The 9,365-nt window shown below is 47.5% G+C and overlaps 1 pseudogene; it reads right to left on the bottom strand.

Annotated features, from left to right (window-relative positions):
- Positions 1-3,649: 3,649 nt before the first annotated feature.
- LOC125532894 lies at positions 3,650-4,745 on the bottom strand (annotated as a pseudogene).
- Positions 4,746-9,365: the final 4,620 nt, after the last annotated feature.

Below are 9,365 nucleotides of genomic sequence, written 5' to 3' on the forward strand. Positions count from 1 at the left end.
TCAAGGAACGCATTAAAATTCAACGGAACAACAGCACGGGCCATTTATCTACAATCATACATAAACAAGCAAGATACTATCAGGTACTAAGTTCATGATAAATTTAGGTTCAATTAATCATATTACTTAAAGAACTCCCACTTAGATAGACTTAGATAGACATCCCTCTAATTCTCTAAGTGATTACGTGATCCAAATCAACTAAACCATGTCCGATCATCACGTGAGATGGAGTAGTTTCATTGGTGAACATCACTATGTTGATCATATCTACTATATGATTCACGCTCGACCTTTCGGTCTCCGTGTTCCGAGGCCATATCTGTATATGCTTGGCTCGTCAAGTATAACCTGAGTATTTCGCATGTGCAACTGTTTTGCACCCGTTGTATTTGAACGTAGAGCCTATCACACCCGATCATCACGTGGTGTCTCAGCACGAAGAACTTTCGCAACGGTGCATAATCAGGGAGAACACTTCTTGATAATTTAGTGAGAGATCATCTTATAATGCTACCGTCAATCAAAGCAAGATAAGATGCATAAAAGATAAACATCATATGCAATCAATATAAGTGATATGATATGGCCATCATCATCTTGTGCTTGTGATCTCCATCTCCGAAGCACCGTCATGATCACCATCGTCACCGGCACGGCACCTTGATCTCCATCGTAGCATCGTTGTCGTCTCGCCAATCTTATGCTTCCACGACTATCGCTACCGCTTAGTGATAAAGTAAAGCATTACAGCGCGATTGCATTGCATACAATAAAGCGACAACCATATGGCTCCTGCCAGTTGCCGATAACTCGGTTACAAAACATGATCATCTCATACAATAAAATTTAGCATCATGTCTTGACCAAATCACATCACAACATGCCCTGCAAAAACAAGTTAGACGTCCTCTACTTTGTTGTTGCATGTTTTACGTGGCTGCTACGGGCTTAAGCAAGAACCAATCTTACCTACGCATCAAAACCACAACGATAGTTTGTCAAGTTGGTGCTGTTTTAACCTTCACAAGGACCGGGCGTAGCCACACTCGGTTCAACTAAAGTTGGAGAAACTGTCACCCACAAGCCACCTATGTGCAAAGCACGTCGGGAGAACCGGTCTCGCGTAAGCGTACGCGTAATGTCGGTCCGGGCCGCTTCGTCCAACAATACCGCCGAACCAAAGTATGACATGCTGGTAAGCAGTATGACTTATATCGCCCACTACTCACTTGTGTTCTACTCGTGCAAATAACATCAACATATAAAACCTAGGCTCGCATGCCACTGTTGGGGAACGTAGTAATTTCAAAAAATTTCCTACGTACACGCAAGATCATGGTGATGCATAGCAACGAGAGGGGAGAGTGTGATCTACGTACCCTTGTAGATTGACAACGGAAGCGTTAACTTGGTTGATGTAGTCGTACGTCTTCACGGCCCGACCGATCAAGCACCGAAACTACGGCACCTCCGAGTTCTAGCACACGTTCAGCTCGATGACGATCCCCGGACTCCGATCCAGCAAAGTGTCGGGGAAGAGTTCCGTCAGCACGATGGCGTGGTGACGATCTTGATGTACTACTGTCGCAGGGCTTCGCCTAAGCACCGCTACAATATTATCGAGGACTATGGTGGAAGGGGGCACCGCACACGGCTAAGAATATGATCACGTGGATCAACTTGTGTGTCTAGGGGTGCCCCCTGCCCCCGTATATAAAGGAGCAAGGGGAGGAGGCCGTCCGGCCCCTATAGCGCGCCAAGGAGGAGTCCTGCTCCTAGTAGGAGTAGGACTCCTACTAGGAGGGGGAAAGAAGTGGGGAGGGAGAAGGAAAGGGGGGCGCCGCCCCCCCTCTCCTAGTCCAATTCGGACCATGGGGGGAGGAGGCGCGCGGCCCACCTTTGGCTGCCCCTCTATCTCTCCACTAAGGCTCATATGGCCCATTACTTCTCCCGGGGGGGTTCCAGTAACCCTCCGGCTCTCCGGTTTTCTTCGAAATCACCCGGAACACTTCCGGTGTACGAATATAGCCGTCCAATATATCAATCTTTATGTCTCGACCATTTCAAGACTCCTCGTCATGTCCGTGATCATATCCGGGACTCCGAACAACCTTCGGTACATCAAAATGCATAAACTCATAATATAACTGTCATCGTAACCTTAAGCGTGCGGACCCTACGGGTTCGAGAACAATGTAGACATGACCGAGACACGTCTCCGGTCAATAACCAATAGCGGAACCTGGATGCTCATATTGGCTCCTACATATTCTACGAAGATCTTTTATCGGTCAGACCGCATAACAACATACGTTGTTCCCTTTGTCATCGGTATGTTACTTGCCCGAGATTCGATCGTCGGTATCCTATACCTAGTTCAATCTCGTTACCGGCAAGTCTCTTTACTCGTTCTGTAATACATCATCCCGCAACTAACTCATTAGTTGCAATGCTTGCAAGGCTTAAGTGATGTGCATTACCGAGAGGGCCCAGAGATACCTCTCCGACAATCGGAGTGACAAATCCTAATCTCGAAATACGCCAACCCAACATGTACGTTTGGAGACACCTGTAGAGCTCCTTTATAATCACCCAGTTACGTTGTGACGTTTGGTAGCACACAAAGTGTTCCTCTAGCAAACGGGAGTTGCATAATCTCATAGTCATAGGAACATGTATAAGTCATGAAGAAAGCAATAACAACATACTAAATGATCGGGTGCTAAGCTAATGGAATGGGTCATGTCAATCAGATCATTCAACTAATGATGTGATCCCGTTAATCAAATAACAACTCTTTGTCCATGGTTAGGAAACATAACCATCTTTGATTAACGAGCTAGTCAAGTAGAGGCATACTAGTGACACTCTGTTTGTCTATGTATTCACACATGTATTATGTTTCCGGTTAATACAATTCTAGCATGAATAATAAACTTTTATCATGATATAAGGAAATAAATAATAACTTTATTATTGGCTCTAGGGCATATTTCCTTCACATAGATCATAAGTATTTTCTTTACTAATAACCTGAGCAAGGATCTCTTTTGAGAGAGAATTCAGCAAATGACTCAGAACTTGTTGATCCTTCTGCAGCCATGGCGCATACAGTGGGTTTGGCACCGTAGCCATGGTCTTGTCCGACTGCTGCTCCTCCACCGTGGCTGGGGGTGCGACGTCGGTTCCATCTAGGAGCCCTATGACCTGCGCTTCTCGCAGGCCGGGCATCACTTGGGCTTTCCATAGGAGATAGTTCCCCTTTGTCAACTTCTCGGCTGGTGGAGGACCAAGGTTGAGGACGACTGTAGTCGAGGAAGCCATGCCGATGGAGAGGTTTTCGGTGGCTAGATTGGGAAGAGGATGGCTCTGTATATCATGTAAGATTTGATGGAAGCGTTCCTACTCCTCGTAAGGAGCCGCGTGATGTATATTTATGTGCGACAGGAAAAGCCCCTGTTCGTGGCGTACAAGGCAAGGCTGATCGCTAGGATACAACTCGTACAGAGAAGAGAGAACGAGGTAGTTACGAGAGGGAATAGAGATAGGAGACAGTTGAGATTACAATAGGTTTAAATCGTATCATCTAACAGATCCAAGACACAATGAAGCTGACAAACAAAAACAGGGGAAGGAAGGAAGGAGATCAGAGAGTGGTCTTGGACGCCCTCCTTACCAGCACAGCCCAGCACATGACCCTGTACACGAGGAAGAAGCACAGCATGACCCCCACGTTGACCCACCTCATGCCCTCGTCCACCCCTCTCCCCCTCAGCACGTCGCCGCCGGTGCTCAGGCACACGCCGTCGCCGTTCATGGCGTCCCCTCCCACCCACGCCACGCACTTCTCCCTGGCGCTGCCCCCGTACTCGTTGATGAGCAGCAGGTCCAGCGGGTACCTGTACATGGACACGTAGTACATGAAGGCCCAGTACCTCGGGATGCTCTCCTTGGGTATGAAGTAGCCGGAGAAGAGGAAGAAGACGCCCAGGAAGATGCAGATGAGCGAGTTGCCGAGGATGAAGTCCGGGGACACGGCGCTGAGGAAGAGCACCAAGGAGCTGGCCATGAGCACGATGAGCCACACGGCGAGGACGAAGAACCCGAACGCCGCGAGGGAGGCGCGGAGGCCCACCAGCCAGTACACCGGCGCCGAGAAGAGGACCGCCACGGCGAGCAGGCACGGCGCGAACACCAGCGCGTTGGCGACCACGTAAGAGGACAGGCGGTAGGCGCGGCGGGACTCGGGAGGCCTCGCGCATCAGCACGCGCCGCTCGTGGAGGAGGATGGGCAGCGCCTCCACGGTGGAGGAGAGGAGGAAGCTGAGGCTGAAGGCGAAGAGGCCCAGCCGGAGCGCCAGCCCGTCCGGGTCGGCGCGCACGCGGAAGAAGACGCTGCATGCCGAGGCCCAGGCCGCCGACCACCGCCTGCGCCGCCCGCGCCGCGAAGAGCTGCTGCGTGCGGTACATGGTGCGCCAGCAGCGCACTGTCAGCGCCGCCACCTCCGTGGTGCGGCTGCGGTACCCGTGCTCTGGGACCTGAAGGCTGCCGTTGGCAACGCCGGGGCTTTCCCTTTCCTCCTCGTACTGGTCGTTGTCCCAGAGTCAACGCGGCACCTGCTGGAATACTGAAAGCCTGAAAGCAATTCACACGGAGTTGGGTTCATTCTCCTGGGTGAGCCGCCGCCTCCAACGTCGCTGGCCGCCGCCTCCTCAAAATTAGGGTTCTTTGTGCCTTTCATCGGCGCCGGTGCCGGTCCGTTCCGTCTCCGGTAATCTTAAGGCCATGGAGGCAGAGTGAATCTCGGTCCTTGCCGGTGAGAGGGCTCCGTTTTCATATCTTTTTTCGAGCTTTGTTAGGGTTTGTGTCCGAAAGCGAGACGGTGACGGCTCCATAAAGATGGAATAAAGGTCTCCCCGTCTAGTCCCTGTTCCGGTGATGCGTGTAGCATCATCGGTGGGCGTGTGTAGTGTTGGAAACGTAGTAATTTCAAAAAAAATAAAATCCTACGCACACGCAAGATCATGGTGATGCATAGCAACGAGAGGGGAGAATGTCGTCCACGTACCCTCGTAGACCGTAAGCGGAAGCGTTATGAGAACGCGGTCGATGTAGTCGTACGTCTTCACGATCCGACTGATCCAAGTACCGAACGCACGGCACCTCCGAGTTCAGCACACGTTCAGCTCGGTGACGTCCCACGAACTCACGATCCAGCAGAGCTTCGCGGGAGAGTTCCGTCAGCACGACGACGTGATGACGGTGATGATGATGCTACCGATGCAGGGCTTCGCCTAAGCACCGCTACGATATGACCGAGGTGGATTATGATGGAGGGAGGCACCACACACGGCTAAAAGATCAACTGATCAACTTGTGTGTCTATGGGGTGCCCCCTTCCCCCGTATATAAAGGAGTGGAGGAGGGGGAGGGGCCGGCCCTCCTAGGCGCGCCCCAAGGGGAGTCCTACTCCCACCGGGAGTAGGACTCCAACCCTTCCAAGAGTAGGAGTAGGAGAGAGGGGGAAGGAAAGGGGGGGGGGGCGCCCCCCTCCTTGTCCAATTCGGACTAGAGGGGGAGAGCATGCGGCCTGCCCTGGCTGCCCCTCCTCTTCTCCACTAAGGCCCAATAGGCCCATTACACTCCTCGGGGGGTTCCGGTAACCCCCCGGTACTCCGGTATTTGTCTGAACTTGTTCGGAACCCTTCCAAAGTCCAAACATAGTCATCCAATATATCGATCTTTATGTCTTGACCATTTCGAGACTCCTCGTCTTGTCCGTGATCATATCCGGGACTCCGAACTACCTTCGGCACATCAAAACACATAAACTCATATTACCGATCGTGACCGAACGTTAAGCGTGCGGACCCTACGGGTTCGAGAACTATGTAGACATGACCGAGACTCGTCTCCGGTCAATAACCAATAGCAGAACCTGTATGCTCATATTGGCTCCTAGATATTCCACGAAGATCTTTATCGGTCAAATCGCATAACAACATACGTTGTTCCCTTTGTTATTGGTATGTTACTTGCCCGAGATTCGATCGTCGGTATCTCAATACCTAGTTCAATCTCGTTACTGGCAAGTCTCTTTACTCGTTCCGTAATACATCATCCCACAACTAACTCATTAGCTGCATTGCTTGCAAGGCTTATAGTGATGTGCATTACCGAGAGGGCTCAGAGATACCTCTCCGACAATCGGAGTGACAAATCCCAATTTTGATCTATGCCAACTCAACAAGTACCATCGTAGACACCTGTAAAGCACCTTTATAATCACCCAGTTTGTGACGTTTGGTAGCACATAAAGTGTTCCTCCGGTATTCGAGAGTTGCATAATCTCATAGTCATAGGAACATGTATAAGTCATGAAGAAAGCAATAACAATATACTAAACGATCGAATGCTAAGCTAACGGAATGGGTCAAGTCAATCACATCATTTTCTAATGATGTGATCCCGTTAATCAAATGACAACTCATGTCTATGGCTAGGAAACTTAACCATCTTTGATTCAACGAGCTAGTCAAGTAGAGGCATACTAGTGACACTTAGTTTGTCTATATATTCACACATGTACTAAGTTTACGGTTAATACAATTCTAGCATGAATAATAAACATTTATCATGATATAAGGAAATATAAATAACAACTTTATTATTGCCTCTAGGGCATATTTTCTTCAGTCTCACACTTGCACTAGAGTCAATAATCTAGATTACACAGTAATGATTCTAACACCCATGGAGTCTTGGTGCTGATCATGTTTTGCTCGTGAGAGAGGCTTAGTCAACGGGTTTGCAACATTCAGATCTGTATGTATCTTGCAAATCTCTATGTCTCCCTCCTTGACTTGGTCGCGGATGGAATTGAAGCGTCTCTTGATGTGCTTGGTTCTCTTGTGAAATCTGGATTCCTTTGCCAAGTTAACTGCACCAGCATTGTCACAAAAGATTTTCATTGGACCTGATGCACTAGGTATGACACCTAGATCGGATATGAACTCCTTCATCCAGACTCCTTCATTTGCTGCTTCCGAAGCAGCTATGTACTCCACTTCACACGTAGATCCTTGTCATGTCCGTGATCATATCCGGGACTCCGAACTACCTTCAGTACATCAAAACACAAAAACTCATAATACCGATCGTCACAGAACTTTAAGCGTGCGGACCCTACGAGTTCGAGAACTATGTAGACATGACCGAGACATGTCTCCGGTCAATAACCAATAGCGGAACCTAGATGCTCATATTGGTTCCTACATATTCTACGAAGATCTTTATCGGTCAAACCGCATAACAACATACGTTGTTCCCTTTGTCATCGGTATGTTACTTGCCCGAGATTCGATCGTCGGTATCTCAATACCTAGCTCAATCTCATTACCGGCAAGTCTCTTTAATCGTTCCATAATGCATCATCCCGCAACTAACTCATTAGTCACATTGCTTGCAAGGCTTATTGTGATGTGCATTACCGAGAGGGCCCAGAGATACCTCTCCGACAATCGGAGTGACAAATCCTAATCTCGATCTATGCCAACTCAACAAACACCATCGGAGACACCTGTAGAGATCCTTTATAATCACCCAGTTACGTTGTGACGTTTGGTAGCATACAAAGTGTTCTTTCGGTATTCGGGAGTTGCATAATCTCATAGTCACAGGAACATGTATAAGTCATGGAGAAAGCAATAGCAGTAAACTAAACGATCAAGTACTAAGCTAACAGAATGGGTCAACTCAATCACATCATTCTCCTAATGATGTGATCCCGTTAATCAAATGACAACTCATGTCCATGGCTAGGAAACTTAACCATCTTTGATTAATGAGCTAGTCAAGTAGACCATACTAGTGACACTATATTTGTCTATGTATTCACACATGTATTATGTTTCCGGTTAATACAACTCTAGCATGAATAATAAACATTTATCATGATATGAGGAAATAAATAATAACTTTATTATTGCCTCTAGGTCATATTTCCTTCAGTCTCCCACTTGCACTAGAGTCAATAATCTAGATTACACAGTAATGATTCTAACACCCATGGAGTCTTGGTGTTGATCATGTTTTGCTCGTGGAAGAGGCTTAGTCAACGGGTCTGCAACATTCAGATCTGTATGTATCTTGCAAATCACTATGTCTCCCACCTGGAGTTGCTCCGGATGGAATTGAAGCGTCTCTTGATGTGCTTGGTTCTCTTGTGAAATCTGGATTCCTTTGCCAAGGCAATTGCACCAGTATTGTCACAAAAGATTTTCATTGGACCCGATGCACTAGGTATGACACCTAGATCGGATATGAACTCCTTTATCCAGACTCCTTCATTTGCTGCTTCCGAAGCAGCTATGTACTCCGCTTCACACGTAGATCCCGCCACGACGCTTTGCTTAGACCTGCACCAACTGACAGCTCCACCGTTCAATATAAACACGTATCCGGTTTGTGACTTAGAGTCATCTGGATCAGTGTCAAAGCTTGCATCAACGTAACCATTTATGACAAGCTCTTTGTCACCTCCATAAACGAGAAACATATCCTTAGTTCTTTTCAGGTATTTCAGGATGTTCTTGACCGCTGTCCAGTGATCCACTCTTGGATTACTTTGGTACCTCCCTGCTAAACTAATAGCAAGGCACACATCAGGTCTGGTACACAGCATTGCATACATGATAGAGCCTATGGCTGAAGCATAGGGAACATCTTTCATTTTCTCTCTATCTTCTGCAGTGGTCAGGCATTGAGTCTGACTCAACTTCACACCTTGTAACACAGGCAAGAACCCTTTCTTTGCTTGATCCATTTTGAACTTCTTCAAAATCTTGTCAAGGTATGTGCTTTGTGAAAGTCCAATTAAACGTCTTGATCTATCTCTATAGATCTTTATGCCTAATATGTAAGCAGCTTCACCGAGGTCTTTCATTGAAAAACTCTTATTCAAGTATCCCTTTATGCTATCCAGAAATTCTATATCATTTCCAATCAGTAATATGTCATCCACATATAATATTAGAAATGCTACAGAGCTCCCACTCACTTTCTTGTAAATACAGGCTTCTCCAAAAGTCTGTATAAAGCCATATGCTTTGATCACACTATCAAAACCTTTATTCCAACTCCGAGATGCTTGCACCTGTCCATAGATGGATCGCTGGAGCTTGCATACTTTGTTAGCATCCTTTGGATCGATAAAACCTTCAGGTTGCATAATATACAACTCTTCTTCCAGAAATCCATTCAGGAATGCAGTCTTTACATCCATTTGCCAAATTTCATAATCATAGAATGCGGCAATTGCTAACATGATTCGGGCGGACTTAAGCATCGCTACGGGTGAGAA

Source organism: Triticum urartu, chromosome 1 (assembly GCF_003073215.2).
Source record: "Triticum urartu cultivar G1812 chromosome 1, Tu2.1, whole genome shotgun sequence".
Lineage (NCBI taxonomy): Eukaryota > Viridiplantae > Streptophyta > Magnoliopsida > Poales > Poaceae > Triticum > Triticum urartu.